Source organism: Macaca thibetana, chromosome 7 (genome assembly GCF_024542745.1).
Source record: "Macaca thibetana thibetana isolate TM-01 chromosome 7, ASM2454274v1, whole genome shotgun sequence".
In the NCBI taxonomy this organism is placed as follows: domain Eukaryota; kingdom Metazoa; phylum Chordata; class Mammalia; order Primates; family Cercopithecidae; genus Macaca; species Macaca thibetana.
Window position 1 is genome coordinate 102924088 of NC_065584.1, and position 15119 is coordinate 102939206.

Genomic DNA, 15119 nt, shown 5'->3' on the forward strand with positions numbered 1-15119 from the left:
CCCACAGTGACATGATAAGCTGGCCAGAGACTGGACATCCCTACCACTTGTAATTACCAAAACCGGAAAAGCTGGAGTCCAAAAGAGGACCTGTGAATGGGTCAGGGAGGAAGCAGAGGTGGGGTCTGTGGATGGCTTTGCCCACTGGAGTGCCTGCTGCAGCTGAGGTGCTGCTGTCTACCCTGCACTGGCAGCTTTCAGGGGCAGCCAGGAGGGTTCAGAGCTGAGGGGCCGGGATAATTCTTCCTGAAGGAGATCACTCCGGGGTGTGTGTGTGTGTGTGCACAGGCAGCATTATTCTTTTATTTTACTCTTAAGTGTTGCAAATTTTAATAATAAAATAATTTCATTCTTAAGTGTTGCAAACCTAAGACAGGAGATAAAAACAGTTTTCGCAGAAAAGCACACTTCCTTTTTTTTTTTTTTAAGATGGAGTCTTGCTCTGTTACCCAGGCTGGAGTACAGTGGAGTGATCTTGGCTCACTGCAACCTCTGCCTCCCAGGCTCAAGTAATTCATTCTCCTGACTCAGCCTCCCAGTAGCTGGGATTACAGGTGCTGGCCACCACACTTGGCTAATTTTTGTATTTTTAGTAGAGACGGGTTTCACCATGTTGGCCAGACTGGTCTTGAACTCATGACCTCAGGTGATCTGCCCACCTTGGCCTCCCAAATTGCTGGGATTACAGGCATGGACCATCGTGCCCGGCCAGAAAAACACACTTCTTTTTTGTGCTCTTGTCTGAATTGCTTACATTTTGCATGTTCTTCTTGAATCTGTTAAGTGGCTGCTCTTCCATCCCAGCTGCAACTCCCTTTTTTGAAACGTCCCTTTCTTCCGCCTCTTATTTCTCCTTTTCCTCACTCTCCTATACATCCCCTTCCTCCTTCCCCCCAGGCATACTAAAACTGTTGTTTGGGTTTGGTTTGTTGGTTTTCAGGGCACCTTAGGGGAGTGGGTTATGGTTATGTAGGATTGCTGTTAACAAGGATGGGGCAGCTGTCCATCTCACAGTTTTTTGCTCTTCTCTTGGAAAGTCCTGGTACTTAGGGACTGTCCCCTCATGGCCATGGCCATATTCCATGACCCTGTTCCATGCCACAGCTGATCTCTCTGATGGGGCCAATCAGATTATCCCTGCCTTGGGACCATGAAACTTGGAACAGAAAATCTGAGAGTGGAGCTGAGCCATCCCAATGACAGCACTGGAGAAGGAAGGTTCATTGTAAATTCCTGCTACCATAGCAGCTGCTGCAGCTGTGGGCTCATGTGCTGGGCTGGCAGAGGGGAAAGCACTCACACTATGCTCCACTAAACAGTGGAGATGCTGTACTAGAGTGAACCTTGCTTCACTAACAGACAAGACAAGAAGTTTATTTGTTGCTTACACATTGCATGATGGTTGGGTGGCTCTGTAGAGCTGGTCTCCTCAAGTAGTGACTCAGATTTTGGTGGTTTCCATTGGGTGGATGTGCCAGCTGGAACGAGTGTTCAAAATTGCTTCAGCAAGGCAAGAGCGGGGAGGAAATGTATCAGCTGTTCACTGCAGTGGCTCAGAAAGGTCACACTGAAGTGTCACATGTCACTAGAGCTCCCATTTCATTTGCCACACAGGTCATGAACCACCCTCCCCCAGGGAACAACAGAGGAATACATGACTATTCAATGAGCATGACTTCTGTCGGCCTCATATAATATTTTGGAAGATGAGGAAAAAGGAAAAAGAAGCTGTTCTTTAAAATGCCAAAATTTTCATGCGATGAGAGTGCTTCTTGACATAAATATTTTAAGGCTAACAGAATCTTTAGAGTGAGGCTAGAGACAAGGTTAAAGATATTATATTGAATGAATTCAGATATTCCTGAGCAAAGGTGACCACTGGTATCCCTACCTTATCCTTCTGGTCACTGAAAAGACAGGTCAACTGACCCCTGCTGCTTCCAAATCCATAGAGCTGAGATTGGGGCACTGTGTGAAAATGGGGTGCAGGCTGTTTTTTAAGTAATATTGCCTATCTGCTTTTGTAGATGCAGGAGGATATGTCTTGAATCACCAGGTAGCTATCAGAACTTCAAGTGGGAGAGGAGGCAGGAACTGTAGGACAGGAGGGTAAAGTATGCAGGGAGAGTATTGGAGCGAGGAGTAGTTTGGAAAGACTGGGGATGGATGGATGGGGGAACCTGCCATGACCCTGCTGTGGTCAGAGAATACATGAAAACACTAGGAGAAGATTTCCTAGCTGGTGACTAAGAAAGGAAAGAAATTGTAGAGGAGGTTTAGAGAATCATAGATTCTTCAGCTCCTGTGGCCTAACCGCTTTCCAGCAAGCCCCCTGAATATACTTAGAATTGCAAGACATCCATTAAGAAACCAATGTCATCTCTCTAAAGCCCATGGCACAGTGCCCTAGGAATTCAGAGGCAAGGACTGTGTTTCCTTTCTTGAAGATTTCCTTTACACATGGCCTTAAAGTATTGTGGTTCTTGCTGCAGAAGATGTGAAGGCAGAAAACTATTAAGTTTGGGCAAAAGTAATTGTGGTTTTGGACCATGAATTTTAAATCATTATAACTAGGCTCAAACACATCTTTATTAATCAAAATAGAAACCGTTACAATCAACACATTTTAGCCAAAGAGAAATAAGTTTATTCCTATAGTGTAAAACCCATGCTTTGGGATTTAACAAAGTCTTGGAAGACTTTTTTTTTTTTTTTTTTTTTTTTTTTTTTTTTTTTTGCATCCTGCTCGTTGTGTTAGAGTTTTCACTGAAAAAAGTTGTTGAGATGCTTGAAGAAGTCATTAGTTGGTTGGTGAGACATCAGGTGATATGGCGGATGTGGCAAAACTTTGTAGCCCAGATCATTCAACTTTTGAAGAGTTGTTTGTGAGATGCATGGTGAGACGTTGTCGTGGAGAAGAATTGGGCCCTTTCTGTTGACCAATGCTGGCTGCGGGCACTGCAGTTTTCAGTGCATCTCGTCGATCTACTGAGCATACTTCTCAGAAGTAATGCTTTTGCTGGGATTCAGAAAGCTATAGTGGATGAGACCAGCAGCAGACCATCAGACAGTGACCATGACCATTTTTTCGTGCAAGTTTGGCTTTGGGAAGTGCTTTGGAGCTTCTTCTCAGTTGAACCACTGAGCTGGGCATCACTGGTTGTCATATAAAATCCACTTTTCATAGCACACCACAATCCGATGGAGAAACAGTTCGTTGCTTGCTGTTGTGTAGAATAAGAGAAGACACTTCAAAATGACATTTTTAAAAAATTTTCTCTCAGCTCATAAGGCAACCACTCATTGAGCTTTTTCACCACTCCAATTTGCCTCAAATGCTGAGTGACCCTAGGACAGTTGATGTTGAGTTCTTCAGCAACTTCTGGTATAGTTGTAAGAGGATCAGCTTTGATGATGGCTCTCAATTGGTTGTTGTCAACTTCTGATGGCCAGCCACTAGCTCATCGTCAAGGTTCTCGTCTCCTTTGCAAAACTTCTTGAACCACCACTGCACTGTATATTCCTTAGCAGTTCCTGGGCCAAATGCGTCGTTGATGTTGTGAGTTGTCTCTGCTGTTTTACAATCCGTTTTGAAATCGAACAAGAAAATCACTTGAATTTGCTTTTGGTCTAATGTAATTTCCATAGTTTAAAATAAACATAAAATAAACAGCAAGTAATGTCATTAGCAAAAAAACATTGAGCAAGAAATGCCCATTAAAATTATGCATAACATAATCATATTTATTTAGAATGTATTCCAATATCAAATGGCAAATTCCAACAATGCAAAAACTGCAATTACGTTTGCACTCACCTAATAGTAAAGAACATTTTTCTTTAATTCCAGTTTAAGTGAAAAATGAGAGAAAGATTTAGCTTAGCAGCTAATTTTATTTCTGAAAATTTTTAAGGATACTTTTAAAAATTCAAATGAAGAATCTCTCCCATTTATCTAGTTTCTTTTTTTTTTTTCTCTTCTCTCTCTCTTAAAGAGAAGTTGAATTCTGTCTCATTGTGGTTACTCATATCTCTGGCTGAGGAGGAGGACTGTGTTCTTCCTCCTACACTTGGATTTGACATGGCACTTTTAAAGGCATTGTCCTCATTCCTGTCTCCCTCCACTCCATGCTGCCTCCTCAGGCCTGCTTTTTTTTTTCTTGAAAAAATATCACAGTGTGAAGCAGACTCTTGCTTTTGGCCTTCCACTGGTGGTGAGTTTAGTGGGCAACAGGGCATAGTGGAAAGAATGTAGGCATCAGTCACATGGACCTAAGTTTGAGCCCTGGCTCTGTCCACTATAGGCTTAGGGTAAGTAACTTCATTCCTTTATGCCTTCGTTTTCTCCTCTCGTCTCCCTCAGGGACTATGATGCTTATGCAAAGCATTTAGCATTATCTGGGTTGCATAGTAGGAATGCAAAAAATGGAAGATAATTCCACCTTTGTGTAGAGGTGGAGATGGGCTTAACAGAGTCTCTGGAAATTGTTGACTTTCTCATATTTCCAGAAGAGTGGTTATGGATCTCATCTGGGTCACAGACTCATTCAAGAGCCTGAGGAATGCCCCGGTACCCTTCCAGAGAAAAAGGAACTATGCAGGTGACACAACATTTTGCATACACTTTTATCATGTTACTTACTCCATGTCAGTACTTCTCAATTGGTTGGACTATGAATATCCTTTTTTTTTTTTTTAATTTTACTTTAAGTTCTGGGATACAGGTGCAGAATGTGTAGGTTTGTTACATAGGTATACATGTGACATGGTGGTTTGCTGCACCTATCAACTCATTTTCTAAGTTTTGGACCCCACATACATTAGCTATTTGTCCTAATACTCTCCCTCCCCTTGCCCCCTAGCCTTTGATTTGCCCTGGTGTAGTTGTTCCCCTCCCTGTGTCCATGTGTTCTCATTGTTCGACTCCCACTCATGATTGAAAACATGCGGTGTTTGGTTTTCTGTTCCTGTGTTGGTTTGCTGAGAAAGATGGCTTCCAGATTCATCCAAGTCCCAGCAAAGGACACAATCTAATTCCATTTTATGGCTACATAGAAATCCAGGGTGTATATGTACCATATTTTCTTTATCCAGTCTATCATTGATGGGCATTTGGGTTGGTTCCATATCTTTGCTATAGTAAATACTGCTGCAATAAACAAATGTGTGCTTGTGTCTTTATAGTAGAATGATTTATATTCCTTTGGTATATACCCAGTAATGGGATTGCTGGGTCGAATGGTATTTCTGATTCTAGATCCTTGAGGAATCTTCACACTGTCTTCCACAGTTGTTGAACTAATTTACATTCCCACCAACAGTGTAAAGGCCTTCCTATTTCTCCACAGCCTCATTAGCATCTATTGTTTCTTGACTTTTTAATAATCGCTATTCTGACTGGCATGAGATGGTATCTCATTGTGGTTTTGATTTGCATTTCTCTAATGATCAATGATGTTGAACTTTTTTTCATGTTTGTTGGCTAGGTAAATGTCTTCTTTTGAGAAGTGTACGTTCATATCCTTTGCCCACTTTTTGATGGGGTTGTTTTTTCTCTTGTAAATTTAAGTTCCTTGCAGATTCTAGATACTAGGCCTTTGTCAGATCGGTAGATTGCAAAAATTTTCTCCCATTCTGTAGGTTGCCCATTCACTCGGATGATAGTTTCTTTTACTTTGCACAAGCTCTTTAGTTTAATTAGATGCCTTTTGTCAATTTTGGGTTTTGTTGCAATTGCTTTTGGTGTTTTTGTCATGAAGTCTTTGCCCGTGCCCATGTCCTGAATGGTATTACTTAGGTTTTTGTCTAGGGTTTTTGTGGTTTTGGGTTTTACATTTAAATCGTTAATCCATCTTGAATTAATTTTTGTATAAAGTGTAAGGAAGGGGTCCAGTTTCAGTTTTCTGCATATGGCTAGTCAGTTTTCCCAGTACCATTTATTAAATAGGGTATCCTTTCCCCTTTGCTTGTTTTTTTTTCAGGTTTGTTGAAGATCAGATGGTTGTAGATGTATGGTGTTATTTCTGAGGTCTCTGCTGTGTTCCATTGTGTCTGTTTTGGTAGCACTACCAAGCTGTTTTGGTTACTGTACTCTTGTAGTATAGTTTGAAGTCAGGTAGCCTGATGCCTACAGCTTTGTTCTTTTTGCTTAGGATTGTGTTGGCTATGTGTTCTCTTTTCTGGTTCCATATAAAATTCAAAGTGGTTTTTTTCTAATTCTGTGAAGAATGTCAATGGTAGTTTGATGGGAATTGCATTGAATCTATAAATTACTTTGGGCAGTTTGGCAATTTTCATGATATTGATTCTCCCCTTCATGAGGATGGAATGTTTTTCCATTTGTTTGTGTCCTCTCTTATTTCCTTGAGCAGTGGTTTGTAGTTGTGCTTGAAGACGTCCTTCACAACCCTTGTTAGGTGTATTCCTAGGTATTTTGTTCTCATTTTAGTGATTGTGAATGGGAGTTAATTCATGATTTGGCTCTCTGCTTGTCTATTGTTGATGGATAGGAATGCCTGTGATTCTTGCACATTGGTTTCGTATCTTGAGACTTTGCTGAAGTTGCTTACCAGCTTAAGGAGGTTTTGGGCTGAGATGATGGGATATTCTAAATATAAAATCATGTCGTCTGCAAACTGAGACAACTGGATTTCCTCTCTTTCTATTTGAATAATCTTTATTTCTTTCTCTTGCCTGATTGCCCAGATCAGAACTTCCAATACTATGTTGAATAGGAGTGATGAGAAAGGGCATTCTTGTCTTGTGCCAATTTTCAAAGGGAATGCTTCTAGGTTTCGTGCATTCAGTATGATATTGGCTATGGGTTTGCCATAAGTAGCTCTTATTATTTTGAGATGTGTTCTATCAGTACCTAGTTGAGAGTTTTTAACACGAAAGGATGTTGAATTTTATCAAAGGCCTTTTCTGCATCTGTTGAGATGATCAGGTGGTTTTTGTCATTGGCTCTGTTTATGTGATGAATTACATTTATTGATTTGTGTATGTTGAATCAGCCTTTCATCCCAAGGATGAAGCTGACTTGATCGTGATAGATAAGCTTTCTGATATTCTGCTGGATTCAGTTTGCAGTATTTTATTGAGGATTTTTGCATCGATGTTCATCAGGGATATTGCCCTGAAGTTTTCTGTTTTTGTTGTGTGTCTACCAGGTTTTGGTGTCACGATAATGCTGGCTTCACAAAATGAGTTAGGGAGGAGTCCCTCTTTTTTAATTGTTTGGAATAGTTTCAGAAGGAAGTGTACCAACTCCTCTTTGTATCTCTGGTGGAATTTGACTAGGAATCTGTCTGGTCCTGGGATTTTTTTAGTTGGTAGGTTATTAATTACTGCCTCAATTTCAGAACTTGTTATTGGTCTATTCAGGGATTCGGTTTCTACCTAATTAGTCTTGGGAGTGTGTACGTGTCCAGGAATTTATCTATTTCTTCTAGTTTTTCTAGTTTATTTGCGTATTCTTTGATGGTAGTGTGTATTTCTGTGTGGTCAGTGGTGACATTCCCTTTATAATTTTTTATTACATCTATTTGATTCTTCTCTCTTTTCTTCTTTATTAGTCTAACTAGCGGTCTATCTATTTTGTCTTTTTTTTTTTTTTTCCAAAAAACGAGCTCTTGGATTCATTGATTTTTTGAAGGGTTGTCATGTCCCTATCTCCTTTAGTTCTGCTCTGATCTTAGTTATCTCTTGTCTTCTGCTAGCTTTTGGATTTGTTTGCTCTTGCTTCTCTAGCTCTTTTAATTGTGATGTTACAGTGTAGATTTGAGATCTTTCTAGCTTTCTAATGTGGGCGTTTAGTGCTACACATTTTCCTCTTAACTCTTAACCCTGTGTCCCACAGATTCTGGTGCACTGTCTCTTTGTTCTTATTGGTTTCAAAAAACTTATTGATTTCTGCCTTACTTTCATTATTTACCCAGGAGTCATTCATGAGCGTGTTGTTCAATGTCCATGTGGTTGTGTGGTTTTAAGTGAGTTTCTTAATCCTGAGTTCTAATTTGATTGCATTATGATCTGAGACACTGTTTGTTATGATTTCAGTTCTTTTTCATTTGCTCTGGAGTATTTTACTTCAAATTATGTGGTCAATTTTAGAATACATGCCATGTGGCACTTGGAAGAATGTATATTCTGTTGATTTGGGGTGGAGAGTTCTGTGGATGTCTATTAAGTCCACTTGATCCAGAGCTGAGTTCAAGTCTTTAATATCCTTGTTAATTTTCTGTCTTGTTGATCTGCCTAATATTGACAGTGGGGTGTTAAAGTCTCCCACTATTATCATGTGGGAGGCTAAGTCACTTTGTAGGCCTCTAAAAACTTGTTTTATGAATCTAGGTGCTCTTAAATTGGATGCCTATATATTTAGGATAGTTAGCTCTTCTTGTTGAATTGATCCGTTTACCATTATGTAATACCCTTCTTTGTCTTTTTTGATCTTTGTGGTTTTAAAGTCTGTTTTGTCAAAAACTAGGATTGCAACTCCTACTTTTTTTTGCTTTCCATTTGCTTGGTAAATACTCCTTCATCCCTTTATTTTGAGTCTATGTGTGTCTTTGCACATGAGATGGGTCTTCTGAACACAACACACCAATGGGTCTTGACTCTTTATGCAATTTGCCATTCCATACCCTTTAATTGGAGCATTTGGCCCATTTACATTTAAGGTTAATATTGTTATGAATAAATTTGATCCTGTCATCATGATGCTAGCTGGTTATTTTGCGTACTGGTTGATCCAGTTTCTTCACAGTGTCGTTGGTCTTTATCTTTTGATGTATTTTTGCAGTGGATGGTACTGATTTTTCTTTTCTATATTTATTGCTTCCTTCAGGAGCTCTTTCTGAGTGGTATTCTCTGTATTTCCTGAATTTGAATGTAGGCCTGTCTTGCTAGGTAGGGGAAGTTCTCCAGGATAATATCCTGAAGAGTGTGTTCCAACTTGGTTCCATTCTCCCCATCTCTTTCATGTACTCAAACCAATCATGGGTTCAGTCTTTTTACAGAGTCCCATATTTCTCAGAGGTTTTATTAATTTCTTTTCATTCTTTTTTCTCTAATCTTGTCTGCATGCTTTATTTCAGCAAAATGGTCTTCAAACTCATATTCTTTCTTCTGCTTGGTCAATTTGGCTATTAATACTTGTGTATGGTACACAAAGTTCTTGTGCTGTGTTTTTCTGCTCCATCAGGTCATTTATGTTCCTCTCTAAACTGGTTGTTCTCATTAGCAGCTCCTACGACCTTTTATCAAGGTTCTTAGCTTCTTTGCATTGGGTTAGAACAAGCTCCTTTAGCTCAGTGGAGTTTGTTATTACCCATTTTCTGAAACCTACTTCTGTCAATTTGTTAATCTCATCCTCCATCCAGTTCTGTACCTGTGCTGGAGAGGTGTTGCAATCATTTGGAGGAGAAGAGGTATTCTGGCCTTTTGGGTTTTCAGCACTTTTTTGTTGTTGTTGATTCTTTCTCGTCTTTATGAGTTTGTCTAGTATTGATCTTTGAGGCTGCTGACACTTGGATGGGGTTTTTATGGGGACGTTTTTGTTGTTGTTGATGCTGTTGTTGCTTTCTGTTTGTTTGTTTTTCTTACAAGGGTCAGGCCCCTCTTCTGTAGGGATGCTGCGATTTGCTGGGGGTTCACTTCAGGCCCTATTCATCTGGTTTACTCCCATGCTTGGAGATGTCAGTTGAGGAGGCTGGAGAACAGCACAGATGAGTGCCTCCTTCTTCGTCCGGGATCTCTGACCTTGAGAGGCACGGACCTGATACCTGTAGGAATACTCCCATATAGGTTATCTGACAACCCCTGTTGGAGGTTCTCACCCAGTTGGGTGGCACAAGGAGCAGGACCCACCTTAATGAAGCACTTTGACGGTCCCTTGGTGGAGGAGGTATGCTTCGCTGGGGGAAACCCACTCGTCTGAACTGCCTGGATTTCCCAGAACTCCTCCCTTGACTGTGTGTAGTGGGGGGCTCCCCTGCCCCCACCCATGTGGCTCTCAGGTGGGCTGCCACACCACACTGCTATTCCTTTCTCTCCATGAGTCACTCCAGCCTCCTAGTCAGTTCTGATGACAGAACCTGGATACCTCAGTTGCCAGTGCAGGATTTGCATGCTGTTATGATTCTCTTTAATGGGAGCCTCCCATCACCACTGCTTCTAGTTGGCCATCTTGGCTCTGCACAATCGAATATCCTTTTTTAATGACAATATAATTTGCCTTCCACTCTACTCCCCCAACCTTAGAGAAGTGGCACTTCTCATCCTATTGACTGAGAAAATACCTAATGATATGCAGCTACTCTGAAATTTGTAATGCTTCTGAAATATTTTGCATTTTGTTAATCACAACATCTATAGAGATTGAAAGGAAAAGTTTAAAAAATGTATCTGTGGGCTGCATGATTGATTCCATCTGAATTCAATGCTTGGTGTCCACGTGGATTCCTCCATTGTGGGAAATCTTTCCTATAGACAGGTTTATGGAATCAAAAACTGGAAGGAAATCAAAGGACCCTTCCATCCAGCTCCATTATTTTATATAGCACAGAGTTCAAAGGAGGGAAAGCAACTTTTCCAAAATCACACAGCCAGATGGAATTAGTGGGAAGACCAGAACCCAGGATCCCTGTGGTCTCACTGCTGCCTGAAGCTAACTCTTTCTGGTAGCTATGGGTTAGTGGAAATTCTTTTCTGTCAGCCAGTGGCAGTGGCCTGTGGGGAGTGAATTAGGAAATGAAGGTTGGCAGGTGACTCCAGTCTCGGAGCTAGAGTGACTGTATAATTTATCATCCTAAGTGGGACCCATTTGAGAGTGAAAAGAAGCACTATTAATAATGATGCCAGGGCAGTAGGTGAAACTAGGACTCTTCCAGGCAAGCTGGGGCATAGTGGTCACTCTGCTAGAAGCCCATGTAGACCTACGAAAGGCCTATTTCAGAGCTCTTTAAAAGCCATTTCTCTATAGGGATGTCTCACTTGGAGGAAGTTAGGCCAAGTGTCTACCTTGGCTTCTTGCCAGTTTCATGCGTTGAGAGCACAGCAAAAAAAAAAAAAAAAAAAAAAAAAAAAAGGCCTCACATTGTGGAAACTCATTGGGAATGACTTGTCTCTTACTGTAAACTGCCAAGAGGTTTTTAGCTTCCTGTTTCTCACCCCTGCTCTACCTTGAAGCTGCAGAAAGGCTCAGAAAGGGCTGACACTCATGACGAAAGGGAACTAAGGAAGAGGGTGACCTGTGCTGCTGATTAGATCTTAGCAGGTGACCCCATGCAGGGGAATGCCTATAGGCCTGGAGAGGGGTCTTTCCCAGTGAGAAGAGAGTGCCCTTTTCTAGTCCTGAGGTCAGAAGGATCATCAGTTCTTACAGACATCATAGGGTTACGAGCCCAGTGTCCTGGAGAGTGCCTGGGACTGGGTGCCCTTCTGGGTAACCTTAAACAAGCACTTATTTTCTCCTTAGCTTTCTAATGTATGAAATTGGAGATTGGTCTAATTTACTGCTGCTCTGGGTTAGTCAGAGTGTGATGGTCTGTGCTGCAGTAACAAATACCCTCCACGTCTGAGTGATTTCACACAACAAGGATTTATTTCTCTCTCATACTACACATTTAACTTAGATGGACCGAGTGGGCACTGCTTTTATAGCTACTCAGGGTCCCAGGCTCCATTTCATGATGCATGATTCACGAAGCTACAGCAGGTATAGGAAAGTGGGAATTGAGTGCTGGCAACTAAATACTTGCACCTAAAGTAACATGTACCATTCACATCTCGTTGGTCAAAAGCAGCCACATGGTCACACCTAAACCTCAAGAAGGTAAAGAAGAGCAGCCTTACCGTGTGTCCAAAAGTTGGACAATCAGAATAAATATTTATAAATGCTCCCATGACTAACCCACCCTCAAATTTTCTTAATTTTAAATGTTACATTGGAAAGATCGTTTCCTTTTTACTCCCTAAATAAAATCAAATTGAGATGCACAATTTGGTTGCAATGAGAGTTGATAACCTAGACCTTCACCCTTTAGTGACAGCGTGATCTTTGTCTTTTTTAGGAAGATAATATGATAACATTGGAGATGATAGATTGGGGAGGGAAGTACAGGGGAGAAAGGAGACCAGTTAAGTGACTTTTTAGAGTTCGTTAGACAAAGGAGAATACCAATGAGGGCTGGACTAGAGGATGGGATAGGAAGGTATATCAGTTTTCTGTAGCTGCATAACAATTACCCCAAAATTAGTCACTTTAAGCAACACATTTAGTATCTCAGTTTCTGTGGGTCAGGAATCTGGGCATGGCTTAGCTGGGTCCTCTGATTTGAGGTTTCTCCCCAGCTGTGGTTAAGGTGATGACAAGAGTTCCTGTTATCTGGAAGTTCAACTGGGTCAGGATCCTTTTGCAAAGACTCTTAGGGGTTGTTGGCAGGACTCAGTTTCTTGCTCGCTGTTAGCTGGAGGTCACTCTCAGTCCTTTACCAGGTAGCTCTCTCCATTAGAACAAACAGAGCCAGAAAGAGAATGGCAGCAAGATGGAAGTCTCAGAATTTTGTAACCTGATAACAGAAGTGGCATTCCATTGTGTTTGCCATGGTCTATTGCTTGGAAGTCTCAAGGTCCAGCCCATGCTCAGGACTTTACATAAGGGGACTGCACTAGGGTGCAGACACCAAGAGGGAGACCACTGGGAGCCACATCAGAAGCCACCTACTACAGGAGCATCTGGAAGAAGTGAAGAAACCTGAGCTGACATGAACAAAACTGAGGATTATGGGGATAAAGAAGGAGTAGGCAGTGCCTCCAGAGCTTTAGTTTGGGCCAGGATGATTGCTGATGCTATTATTTGAAATGAGCATGGCAAAGTGAGGAGATGGGAAATGGGTTAAGCCTTGAAGCATTAAATGTCAAACTGAGCATGAGTCATTCTGGGCCCCTGGCTACTCAGAAGCCCAGTAGAAAGGAACTCTTGACTTCTTCTGACAGGGCACCCACAGTCATCCTGCTCCATTCTCTCTTACTCTTCTCTATGCCTTAGGGTTTGTACTGACTAAGGGAATTCAGAGTGAGGTTCCCAGCAAGCAGAGGTGATTAAAGTGGCTTTAACAGTCCAGTCATTTCCATGGAAATTACTAGGCTCTGACTCTTGTGCCAGGTCCGTACATCTGCTGCTAGAGCTGAAGAATCAAAGAGGCCAACTTAAGCCCAAACTTGCATGAGGCTTTAAGGAGACCATGAAAAAGACTGGGCTTTACACAGTCAAGCCTGCCCGGCTCAGCTCTTTTTGAGAAACATGGCAAGTGGCTTATTTAACATTATTTTTTTCCATGTGTGTAAACTTCCTAAAAGGTTGACCTAAATGAGTTCTTAGCAAGATCTGATAGCCCAGGACAATGAAATAATCCGTTTTAATAGGATTACAGGCTGCGCTAAGGGAGACTGGCAGCTTTTAGGCTCTGCATTTTAATATGTGCTTAAAGAAAGCACAGGAGAGAGGAGACAGAAGACAGGTTTCCTGTGTTGTTTTGCCCTCCCTAAACTGCTGATATCTCTAGCTCACAGTATCTTTGGCTGCTCAAACCGAGGACATCTGGGATCCTCTTCTGGCATTGTCTCCAGGTAGTTCTGAGTCTTTCTGCCTCTCTGAACTTTCATGAAAGGATACAGTGAGCTGAACAATCCCTCAAGGATAGTACAGTAAGGGCCTGGTTTCTTCGGGTCATCCTTCCCCCAAGGTCTCCTCCTAGCTCCCTTATTTCAGGTTCTTGATTGCATGAGTCAGCAGGAAAGAGACTATAGACTTGACCCAGGGAGTCTCTGAGAGAGATTCTGTGTGCTGGAGCCTGGGCTGTTCCTGGGTCTCAAGACACCGGTCATGGATGTTCACGATGCAGAGTCTCTGTAGTGCTCACTGTGGAAAGTGCTGCCATGTGGGAAAGGGGGTGTATAAAGCATTTCCCTAGTGCAAAGCAGACCTGTGAGTAGCAGGCCTTCCCTCCTTCACTTACGTTTGGAGAGGGAATGCTGGTTGACATGCAGGAGGACCTGATCTGAATTTTAAATGGAATTCCTTCTCCAACGACGTGTTCTGTGAATGGCAAGGCCAATCAAGAAGAAAAAAAATTAAATTCCATCCTCACAAAGGCAGGTGACACTCGTGTCAGATCAGTAGCAAACTGTTAATTAAGAATATATTCTGCAAAAGGACCCATGCTCAGTGCGCCAGAATGCCTTAAGTCAGCGCTTTAAAGGCAATAAAGTTAATTTGAAAATGTATTCATTGAGTCATAATGAGTGAATGAAAACAATATTTTGTCAAAGTTTCATTCAATTAAAGAAGCACAAAGAGGCTATCTTATTAATCACCAGTTTGAATGTTCTGAATATCAACTTGGTTTAAAAAAAAAACTTATTTTTTAGCCTCAATCAAGCTCCTTGCGTTGCTAACAAGAGCCAATCTGCTTATTTGAAGCTATGATATTTTTTCTGCATATGGACCATGTATATATATACACACACACATGTAATATATATGTATTTCTTATTCATTATTCATTATTACCTGGTCCACACTTTGGATTTCTCTTGCCTTGTCTTGAGAGTGGACCACACTCTGCTTTGCCCAAAATGGCCCAAGATCAAAAGTGGATATTTCTTAAGATAAATGAGTGAGGTTATAAATGGAATCTGAAGCCAGGGAATAGCAGAGTAGGAGGAGCAAAATCAGCCAATTCATCAACGCTCCTTTATTAAGCACTTGTTTTGTGCACAGCACCATGGGGATATAGAAAGTACGTGAACCAGAGTGCCTGCCTCTAGTTGGCTTTTTTTTTTTTTTTTTTCCTGAGATGAAGTCTTGCTCTGTTGCCCAGGCTGGAGTGCAGTAGTGCGATCTCAGCTCACTGCAAACTCTGCATCCCAGGTTCAAGCAATTCTCCCTGTCTCAGCCCCCTGAGTAGATTTTAAGAAAGACGATGTTAGTGAGTGAGTAGAAGGACAACCTCAGAGGGCAGGGATCATGCCTATCTTGTTTGTGGTTTATATGTCCAGTGGCTTGATTAATGCATGATGTTAAAAAAAAAAAAAGGTGTTATTTGAATGAATGA

At 41.5% G+C, this 15119-nt stretch overlaps 1 protein-coding gene and 1 pseudogene across 3 annotated transcripts in view; both read right to left on the reverse strand.

Annotated features, from left to right (window-relative positions):
• The window catches only part of MRPS11 (mitochondrial ribosomal protein S11), a 1182883-nt gene that overhangs the window by 690405 nt on the left and 477359 nt on the right, over window positions 1-15119 (reverse strand). The window lies entirely within an intron of this gene.
• Window positions 2526-3646, reverse strand: LOC126958931 (histone-lysine N-methyltransferase SETMAR-like; annotated as a pseudogene).